This window comes from Heptranchias perlo, chromosome 20 (assembly GCF_035084215.1).
Source record: "Heptranchias perlo isolate sHepPer1 chromosome 20, sHepPer1.hap1, whole genome shotgun sequence".
Lineage (NCBI taxonomy): Eukaryota > Metazoa > Chordata > Chondrichthyes > Hexanchiformes > Hexanchidae > Heptranchias > Heptranchias perlo.
The window spans coordinates 16,357,165-16,367,515 of record NC_090344.1 but is presented as its reverse complement, the minus strand read 5'-3'; the positions used below and the strand labels follow the sequence as shown (position 1 = coordinate 16,367,515).

At 44.8% G+C, this 10,351-nt stretch overlaps 2 non-coding genes across 2 annotated transcripts; both read left to right on the top strand.

The window, feature by feature from the left end:
• Positions 1–4,329: 4,329 nt before the first annotated feature.
• trnag-ccc (transfer RNA glycine (anticodon CCC)) lies at positions 4,330–4,400 on the top strand. The gene has a single exon. It is a non-coding gene; the product is annotated as a tRNA-Gly (tRNA).
• Positions 4,401–9,751: 5,351 nt separating this feature from the next.
• trnas-gcu (transfer RNA serine (anticodon GCU)) lies at positions 9,752–9,833 on the top strand. Its single transcript has one exon. It is a non-coding gene; the product is annotated as a tRNA-Ser (tRNA).
• Positions 9,834–10,351: the final 518 nt, after the last annotated feature.

The following is a 10,351-nucleotide window of genomic DNA, read 5'->3' as shown; positions in this document are numbered from 1 at the left end:
AAGACCTCGACAACATCCAGGCTTGGGCTCATAAGTGGCAAGTAACATTGGCGCCAGACAAGTGCCAGGCAATGACCATCTCCAACAAGAGAGAGTCGAACCACCTCCCCTTGACATTAAACGGCATTACCATCGCCGAATCCCCCATCATCAACATCCTGGGTTCACCATTGATCAGAAACTTAACTGGACCATCCATATAAATAGTGCAGCTACAAGAGCAGGTCAGAGGCTGAGTATTCTGCGGCGAGCGACTCACCTCCTGACTCCCAAAGCCTTTCCCCATATACAAGGCACAAGTCAGGAGTGTGATGGAATACTGTCCATTGGCCTGCATGAGTGGAGCTCCAACAACACTCAAGAAGCTCGACACGATCCAGGACAAAGCCGCCCGCTTGATTGGCACCCATCCACCACACTAAACATTCACTCCCTTCACCACCGACCCACAGTGGCTGCAGTGTGTACAATCTTTGGGATGCACTGCAGCAATTCGCCAAGGCTTCTTCGACAGCACCTCCCAAACCTACGACCTTTCCACCAAGAATGACAATGGCAGCAGGCACATGGGAACAATACCAACTGCACGTTCCCCTCCAAGTCACACACTATCCCGACTTCGAAATATATCGCCGTTCCTTCATCACTGCTGGGTGAAAATACTGGAGCTCCCTACCTAACAGCACTGTGGGAGAACCTTCACCACACGGACTGCAGCGGTTCAAGAAAGCGGCTCACCACCACCACTCAAGGGTGATTAGGGATGGGCAACAAATGCTGGCCTCGCCAGCGACGCCCACATCCCATGAACGAATATATATTAAAAAACTTAAATACTGTGGCTACAATAGCAGGTCAGAGGCTGGTCATTCTACGGCGAGTGACTCAGCTCATGACTCTCCAAAATCTTTCTACCATCTACAAGGCACAAGTCAGGAGTGTGATGGAACACCCTCCACATGCCTGGACGAACGCATCTTCAACAACAATCAAGAAGCTAGTCACCATCCAGGACAAAGCAGCCCGATTAATTGGCACCCTATCCACCATCTTTAACATTCACTCCCTCCAGCGCACCGTGGCTGCAGTATGTACCATCTACAAGATGCACTGTAGCAATGCAATTCGCCAAGGCTTCTTCGACAGCACCACCCAAACCCGCGACCTCTACCAGCTAGAAGGACAAGAACAGCAGGCGCATGGGAACAACACCACCTGCACGTTCCCCTCCAAGTCACACATGCCGATTGATTGAGGCCACGACGGAAACAACATTAAGCCCCTCTTTCGGCCCCGCTCTTTCCAATCACACGTTGCTGGCGGGAAGCTGCAATTCCTGCTACAGACAACGCATTAGTGCCCATCCCTGGGAAACAAGACACCACCGAAGCTTTGACAACACATCGCAGGCATCGTCTGTCCCGGAGCTGTTGCTCCGCAACAAAGGCAGAACTTACCAGCTGTTTCAAAATTTATACCTTGAACACTGGACCCTGATATCACTACCCGCTTTAAAAGTTTGATGCTTTAACGAACGAGCTACCCAGGCTCGCGAGTCGTTTAGTTCCCATCTTAAATAACAAAAACTGATGAGACCAAGTTCATTCTGCTGGGCTTCGATTCCAATCTCCGCACTCTATCCGCCATTCAGTCCCACCCCCGCCTGGACATTATAATCTGCGATATTCATAAGGGAATGAAGAAGACGAATGTCATGGTTGTAATTTTCGTGGTTCCTCAACACTGAATAGCATCAATTGTAATGATTCAGAAGGTAATCATAGAATCATAGAAACTTACAGCACAGAAGGAGCCCATTGCGCCGTGGTACCTGTGCTGGATCTTTCCAAGACCTGTCAAATTAGACCCACACCTCACATTTTTCCCTGCAAATTAGTCCTCTTCAAGTACATGTCCAATTCCCTCTGGAATGATTCTACGGAATCTGCTTCCACCACCCTTTCAGGAAGTGCGTTCCAGATTTTAACAAACTCTCAGTGTGAAAAAATTCTCCTCAATTCCGGTCTCCTTCTTTTCCAATTATTTTAAATCTATGACCTCTGGTAACCGACCTACTTGCCAGAGGAAACAGTTTCTCCCTACTTGTACTTTCAAAACCCCTCATTATTTTAAATATCTCTATTAGGTCTCCACTTAACCATCTCTGCTGTAAGGAGAATAATCCCAGCTTCTCCAATCTCTCCACATAACTGAAGTCCCTCATCCCTGGTATCATCCAGATCAACCTGCTTTGAATCCCCTTCAATGCCTTTTCATCCAAAAGTGTGGTGCCCAGAACCGTACAATATACTCCAGCTGAGGCATAAACACTGATTTGTAAGGATTAATATGACTTCTTTTTTTTTGTATTCACTGCCCCTATTTACAAAGCAAAGTATCCCCTATGCTTTCTAATCCGCCTTATCAACTTGCCGTGTTTTTTGAATATGCACCCACAGGTTCCTCTACTCTTGCACAACCCCGCCCCCACCCCCTATAAATTGTTCCATTTAGATTATACTGCCTCTCCATGTTCTTCTTCCAAAAGTGCATCACTTCACACTGATCTGCATTAAATCTGTCACGGGACTGCCCATTTCACCATTCTGTCCATGTCCCCCTGAAGTCTGCTACTATCTTCCTCACGACTTACTATTTTGTCAAGTTTTGTAATATCCGCAAACTTCGAAACTGTACTCCCTATTCCCACATCCAAGTCATTTATATATAACAAGAAAAGCAATAGTCCTAGTACCGACCCCTGTGGGATCCCACTGCATGTTTCGCTCCAGTCAGAAAAACATCCGTTCACCACTACTCTCTGCATCCTATCCCTTAGCCAATTACGTGCCAGCATTACCACTGGTCGTTTAACCCCGCGTGCGTCTAGTTTTCGAATAAATCTGTTGTGTATTAATTTCTAAAATGTGATCTGAGAATAGCTGTAACCCCGTTATCTTATTCTTGAGCAATGAGAATACAGATATTAAGACCGAGTGATAGATCAGGTTCATTCCCATTACCCGCAGGTGACGGGACGTGAGGAGGGGAAATCCCATCTGGGTTTATATTTTCCGAAAACGGAGACGGAAAATCGCAAAGATCATCCCGTCGAAATACAACATTTGACTGAAGATCCGACAGCCATATTCCATCCAGACCTGGCCGTTCAAGGAAGCCTGATAAGTCCATCAGGGGAAAACACAGAGAGAGAGAAGAAATGCAGACAGAGATAGAGAAGCACGCGAAGAAAATAATAGTATAAATCTCCACATTCGGTGATTAAGCTGAATTTAAGGTGCAGCTTAAATTCAACCCCATATCGTGAAATCTTATAGGCAAACATTTGGCTGGATTATCTCTTTATCTCTGAGAGAAGCACTGCCTGGTCATTACAGCTCTAATTTATTTGAGCATTTCGCACTATGAGTGTGAGTTGGTTTCGAACGCCCAGTGAATTTTGAAGTCCATGCCTTGCCTCATTCGCTCAGTTAACCCACAGGTACCGCGCGGCTGTAAAAGCAGGCTGCACAGGAGCTTTGCAGACTGCATATTCAAGACATACATCCAACGCTATACGTGAAACCTGCAGCTGTGTGTACATTAGCGGTTCAGTGGTGGAACCCTCGTCTGCCGGTGGGAAACCAGGGGTTTGGTTCAAGGCCAATGCAGCATTCTTTACCTTTTCATTCTGCACACATGAGATCGCCTGAATTGGGATCAATTCACGTGCCGGCTTGAATCTGTAAAACTTCTTGAAAGATTATCTTCATTTCGTCTACGTGTGTTACGTGGACAAACCCTTTGCATTCTGTCCTCTGGTGCTCAAACATGCTCTGCTGGAGATAAGTCAAACCTGCCTTCTGCTCCGCTGAAAAGATGTGAGAAACCGATTGGTGATTTTTGATTAAAAATGGGGACACAACGGGGCTCATCCGGTTTGAGCGAGAATCAGACCCAAGGTCAACGGAGACGTTCAGCCAGGGTAAAATTCCGCTCCCATATACCCGATCCACCATCCTTTCAGAACGCTGTCTCCATCCAATCTCGCTTTCTTGTACTATGTACGATGTAGAGCAATATTAGATTCCACACCAATTATTTCATATCAACAATATTAGTCTCTCTTTATAAATTCGTTTTGAATGTACGACTTGTAATATCAAGTAACACTTTGCAGAATGAACTGCGCTGAACCGACATTGTCGTCTGTCTCGGTATCGTCACAAAAAACACTCGACCGGAAGTCAACTTTACTCAAATTGCTGCTTTCATTCACTATGAGAGTGAAGAGACCTAAATGGACATTTGCAAAACGACAATGTGCCAGCATTGGTGGTTCAGTGGTAGAATTCTCGCCTCCCACGCGAGGGACTCGGGTTCGATTCCCGGCCAATGCAGAATCATTTTGCACCAATGAGCAACTTGGGAACTGGATTCCGCCATTTTGCCCCTCGAGACTGTTCCGCAATTCAATGAGATTATGGCTGTTCTGTGACCGACCTCCACACAACCGCCTGAGCATCATATACCTTAATTCATTTGTTTCACAAAAACCTATCAATCTCAGGTTTAAAATTAACAATTAAGCTAGCATCAACTGCCGTTTGCGAAAGAGAGTTCCAAAATTCTACCTCCCTTTGCTTGTGGAAGTGTTTCCCAACTTCACTCCTGAAATTGATGACACTAATATTTATGCTATGTCCCCTCGTCCCAGGCACCCAACCAGCAGAAATAGTTTATCTCTATCTACCCCAACAATTCCCCTTAATATCTTGAAAACTTCGATAAAATCAGCCCTTAACCTACCAAATTCCAGGGTAAACAACCCTAATTTGTGTAATCTCTCGTCGGAATGTAACGCTTGGAGTCCAGGTATCATTCTAGCAAATCTCCACTGCACTCCCTGCACAGCCAATATATCCTCCCTCAGGTGCGGTGCCCAGAACTGAACACAGTACTCCAGGTGTGGACTAACGAGAGCTTTGAATAGCTGTAGCATAATGTCTATTCTCTGGTATTCTATTCCTCTAAATAGAAAGGCCAGCATTACATTAACCTTTTTGATTATTTTCTGCACCTGTCCATTGCATTCTAATCATCTATGCAGCTGGACCCCTAAATCCATTTGGACCTCCACAGTTTCCAGCATTTCTTCATTTACAAAGTATTCTGAAATATTATCTTTAGGTCCAAAGTGGATGACCTCACACTGGACTGAATTGAAATCCATTTGTCACAGTTTTGCCCTTTCATTTATTATATTAATGTCTCTCTCTCTAATATTGTTCTTCCATCTGCACTGCTTACAATGCTGCAGATCTTGGTGTTATCAGCTAACTTGGATATGTGTTTTTTTTTCCTGTCATCTAATATCAATGAGGCCGCCTGAAGGTAAATTCACATTGAGCTTCAATCTCCTCATTAGCTTGAGACATTTATTTACTTCACATGTGTTTCGCCTTGGAAAGTTCCGCACTCTCTCCTCTGGATGTTAAAATTGCTCTAGATATAATTCAATTCGACCAACAGCAACACTGAAAAGGTGTCAGAAGCCAATTGGTGACTTTTCACAAAAAGCCTTGTGGTTGTCAGGGTCGTAATGGATTCGAACCCGGGACCGTTCGTATCATTAATCAATAAAATCCCCGAAGTGAGAATCATACCCTGAGAACAATCATGACGAAAGCTTGTACAATTTCCTCAGCTCGTCCCCTTCGTCACCTGGGATGGTAACCATCAGGTTCTGGAGATTTGTCTATCTTTAACCTAATTATTTTCTCCATTGCCATTAATTTACTTATACTGGATCTCCTTGATTTATTTTCAGTTTTCCTCGTGTCTCTGGTATGTTAGCCTCATCCATTTCTGTGAAGACTGATGAGAAGTAAATATTTAGCAACTCGACCATTTCCTGATTTTCAATATCAATATCACCTTCATCTGTTTTTAAGGGGCCCACGTTACTCTTAGTCACCCTTCTTTCTCTTAAGTTACTTGTGAAAACATTGATTGTTGTCCTTATTTTCCCTCACAAGTTTTTCTCCTTTTCCCTTTTTGGACCGCTTACGATTTTTTAGTTTCGGCACCATAATAACCAACAGTTCGCTGTAAAGTTCGGCTCAATAGTTCTCCATTGATAGAGCGAGAATTATGGGAACCCCTAATTTATTTAATGTAACAAGCACAAGCCCACTTAATCATCCGTGTGTGCACGCACTGATGGATACACGAAGATAAACACAGCGAGAAATGTAGGCAGCATCGGGATGCACAGGAAAACGGACAAGCGAAATCGACAAAGACAAAACGGTCTGAACCCCCAACAGACAATAATGTGTCGCTGATAGATATTAGTGAGAGGAGGTGCGGAAGCGATGTGCTCCATTGGCGCTGTGGCTGAGATGGTTAAAGTATCTGTCTGGTAAATAGGGGATTTGGGGTTCAACTCCCAGCAGTGCCTAACGCAACTTATTAATTTCACCTAATTTGTGGATTTGAGCGACAAAATCACACTTTGGAATTTGGATTTGTTCAAGTTTCAGAAGGAAACTGATAACAAAATAACTGTTCAAAAACGCCCTTTCATTACACAGACAGACCTCTCATAGAATGTGTCTGTAACACGGTAATTTAAGGACACGTTCTTGTTTCTGGGCTCGTTGGGATAGGGGTACAATTCAAGATTTGAGGCTGAAACCCGGAAGTAGTCCTAATTTGGACCTGGACTTGTGATCTTGTCTTGCGGTGCAAGCTTTCGCAATGAGGAAAAATAAAGTCCCCAAATAACTCCACCAAAATCCCCAGGCCCTGATGAAATATATCCCAGGCTGTTAATAGAAGCAAGGAAGGAAATAGCGGAGGCTCTGACCATCATTTTCCAATCCTCCCTGGTTACAGATGTGATGCCGGAGGATTGGAGGACTGCTAAAGATGTACCGTTGTTTAAAAAGGGAGAAAGGTGTAGATCGAGTAATTACTGGCCGGTCAGGCTGAAGGTATTCTATTAAATCTGCACTGTACTTCCTCCACAGCCAATACTGGGAGGAGGGGACTCTTGACTGACAAGCCTCGGCGACATCAGGAGAGGGAAACTGATCCTCGCTCTCTCTTATTCCTGGGATGTGTTACTTTTGAACAAAAAGGTGAGTGTCTCTATACCTTTAAACTCGCTGTCTCACTGCACATGCATTGAAAGTGTATTGTAGGACGGTGTGAGTGTCTTTATACTTTTAAATTCTCTGTTTCACTGCAGAGCATTGACAGTGTATTGTAGGATGTTGTGAATGGGACGAGGGTCAGTGAGGCGAAGTGCAGCCGATTGGGAGCAGCGCCCGTTTGCCGGGTGAGTATGCACGGTTGTCTTTCTCTCTCCCGTCTTTCTTTCTTTCTTTCTTTCATCGCCTTCTATCCCATCCTTTCTTTCACTCTCTTTTAATTCCTCTTAATTCGTTCTTTTTCTTTCTGCCTCCAACACCTTTGTCTGCATCCCGTCTTTGTTCTCTCATGTGTCTCTGCTGAAAGATCCATAATTCAGACCCGCCGCATCTTCCAGATTTTTTTCCTTCCACAATCATGGTCCATTTCATTGAGACTTTACTGCGGCCTTACCGACTCTAACATTCACTTTCACATTCTTATGTCTTTAGGTTTGCTCGACATCGACCGCTGTTTCTTGGGTGCACATGTCCCGTTCGCACCAATGTTCATTTGTGCCTTGAAACATTTCCACCTGCGAGACTGCTCCAGAGACAAGAACGAAGAAAGCAGGGCTGGCATTCGGAAGGACAGCGCATAATTTTCCGTGAAATTTCCATGGGGTATCTTGTGACACGGGGGATGTTAACTGAAGAACTGGGTTTTGTTTCCATGGTCGTTGGCGCTTTTCCCCGAGCAGTTGATATGCGGGAGAGACGGGCGGCGCGACATAGCTGCGAATGACGGCTGAAAGGTGCACTTTAGCAATCTGGGCGGTGCAGGAAAGTCGGAAATGTTCCGCTTGATCTTAATAGGTCTGTGGAAATGTCCGATTGAAAAGGAATGAGGAGAAATGAAAAGAGCGGCAATGGTGAAAAGGTGTCGATTACAGGAGATTGACCGTGAGCGAAAGGGGATTTTGTTCGGAAACGGCAGACTTTAAGCGCGTGGGGAAAATGAAGTGCGAGCTGCGTCCTTGGGTCAAACTGGGTGTTTTCAGGAAAACTGTCATTGTGAAATCATAAAAATGAAAATACTGAAAACGCTGAGCAGGTCAGGCAGCACCTGTGGCGAAAGAACCAAAGGAAACGTTTCAGCTCTATGACCTTTATCATCAGATCTGAATGTCATTGTGAAATCATAAAAATGAAACCAGAAAATGCTGAACACACTCAGCAGGTCAGGCAGCGCCTGTGGAGAAAGAGCCAGAGGTAACGTTTCAGCTCTATGACATCTTTCAGCCGCAACGAATCGATTGCCATGTGGGACAGTGGCTTAGTTTTCGAAAATGTTAGATTTGATCTCTGAATTACAAGGTTTCGAATTCCACCGCTGTAAGAATTTGCTGGCGCTGTTCAGTTTGGTCTCTTCACCAAAAATCCTTCTTTTCTAAGAAGTGACTTTCCGCATTGCTGGCGAACATCTGTTTGCTCAAATCAGCAAAGTCAAATTAGCACCCGAACTGTTTGTTGCACGGAGGTGTTGGGAGTGTAAGGTGTGATCGAGGTGAATTATCAATCAAAGTGCAGAATGGCCCCCTGGTAAACCGGGTATCTCTTATGGTCAGCATAAGATAAAAAATATGTACAATAATTATGAATTCCTTCTTTCCCTCACACTAGGATTTATTATCAGGGAATGGACATGAGCAGGTCGATTGACGTCACGCTCCGGTCGTTTTGCATCGCCTCCTACAAATAGAATAGAATCATAGAAATGTTACAGCACGGAAAGAGGCCATTCGGCACATTGAGTCCTTGCCGGCTCTCTGCAAGAGCAATCCAGCAAGACCCACTCCCCCGCCCTTTCCCTGTCGCCCTGTATTTTTTCCTTTCAAATACTTATCCAGTTCCCTTTTGAAGGCCATGATTGAATCTGCCTCCAAGACCCCCTCGGGCGGTGCATTCCACATCATAACCACTCGCTGTGTAAAAAAAGTTTTTCCTTCAACTTTGGTTCTTTTGTCAAAGACCTGAGATCTATGTGCTCTGGTCCTTGACCCTTCCGCCAACGGGATCAGTTTCTCTCTATCTACTTTCTTCATGATTTTGAATACTTCTATGAAATCTCCTCGCAACCGTCTCTGTTCGAAGGAGAACAACCTCAGCTTCTCCAGTCTATCCATGTAACTAAAGACCCTCATCCCTGGAATCTTTCCAGTAAATCTCTTCTGTGGGAGATTACCATTACCATGGCATTACCATCGCCGAATCCCCCCGAGTAACATCCTGAGGATCACCATTGACCAGAAACTTAACTGGGCCAGCCACATAAATACTGTGGCTGTAAGAGCAGGTCAGAGGCTGGATGTTCTGCGGTGAGTGACTCACCTCGTGACTCTCCAAAGCTGTTCTCCGATCTGCAAGGCGCAAGTCAGGAGTGTGATGTAATACTTATGTGATGGTCATCGACCTGAAACTTTAACTCTGTTTCTATATCTAAAGATTCTGCCTGACCTGCTGAGGATATCCACATTTACTGTTTTTATTTCAGATTGGCAACATAACCAGTATTTTCATTTTGAATAAAAGGGATTTCGCAGGTTTCCTCATGTGACGAGGTGGCCGAGAGGTTAAGGCGATGGACTGCTAATCCATTGTGCTCTGCACGCGTGGGTTCGAATCCCACCCTCGTCGTTATTGTGTTTTAAGTCTTCTTTCCCTCATTCACCAGGTCTGGTTAAAGTCCCATCCTTCTCGAAACGGCGGGCAGAGGTTTTTGCGTTGTTTGCTGAAATCAGCAAAAGTTCCTTCCACGAACGTGTTGAAATGAGAATGACCGCGAAGTGTCAAAGAGAAAAGCGGAGTCATTGCAAAAAGGAGCAAATCTTATGGTCAACGTAAGAAAAACTTATGTACCATAATGATGATTTATGTCCGGATCATTCCGTGCCTGTGTCTGTTTAAAAGGGATGTGCTGTAAGTCCCGGATCATTCCGTGTCTGTGTCAGTTTCAATGGGAATTGCTGTCAGTCTCGGATCATTCCGTGTCTGTGTCACCCGATTTTCTTGATACCTTTTTCCTTCTGAACTGAAATGACGATCCTCTCTCGAGAAGAAGGTTCACCGCCTGCTTCGGGCAACTGGTAGGAAAAATAACAAAAACTGATGAGACCAAGTTCATTCTGATGAGCTTCCATTCCAATCTCCGCACT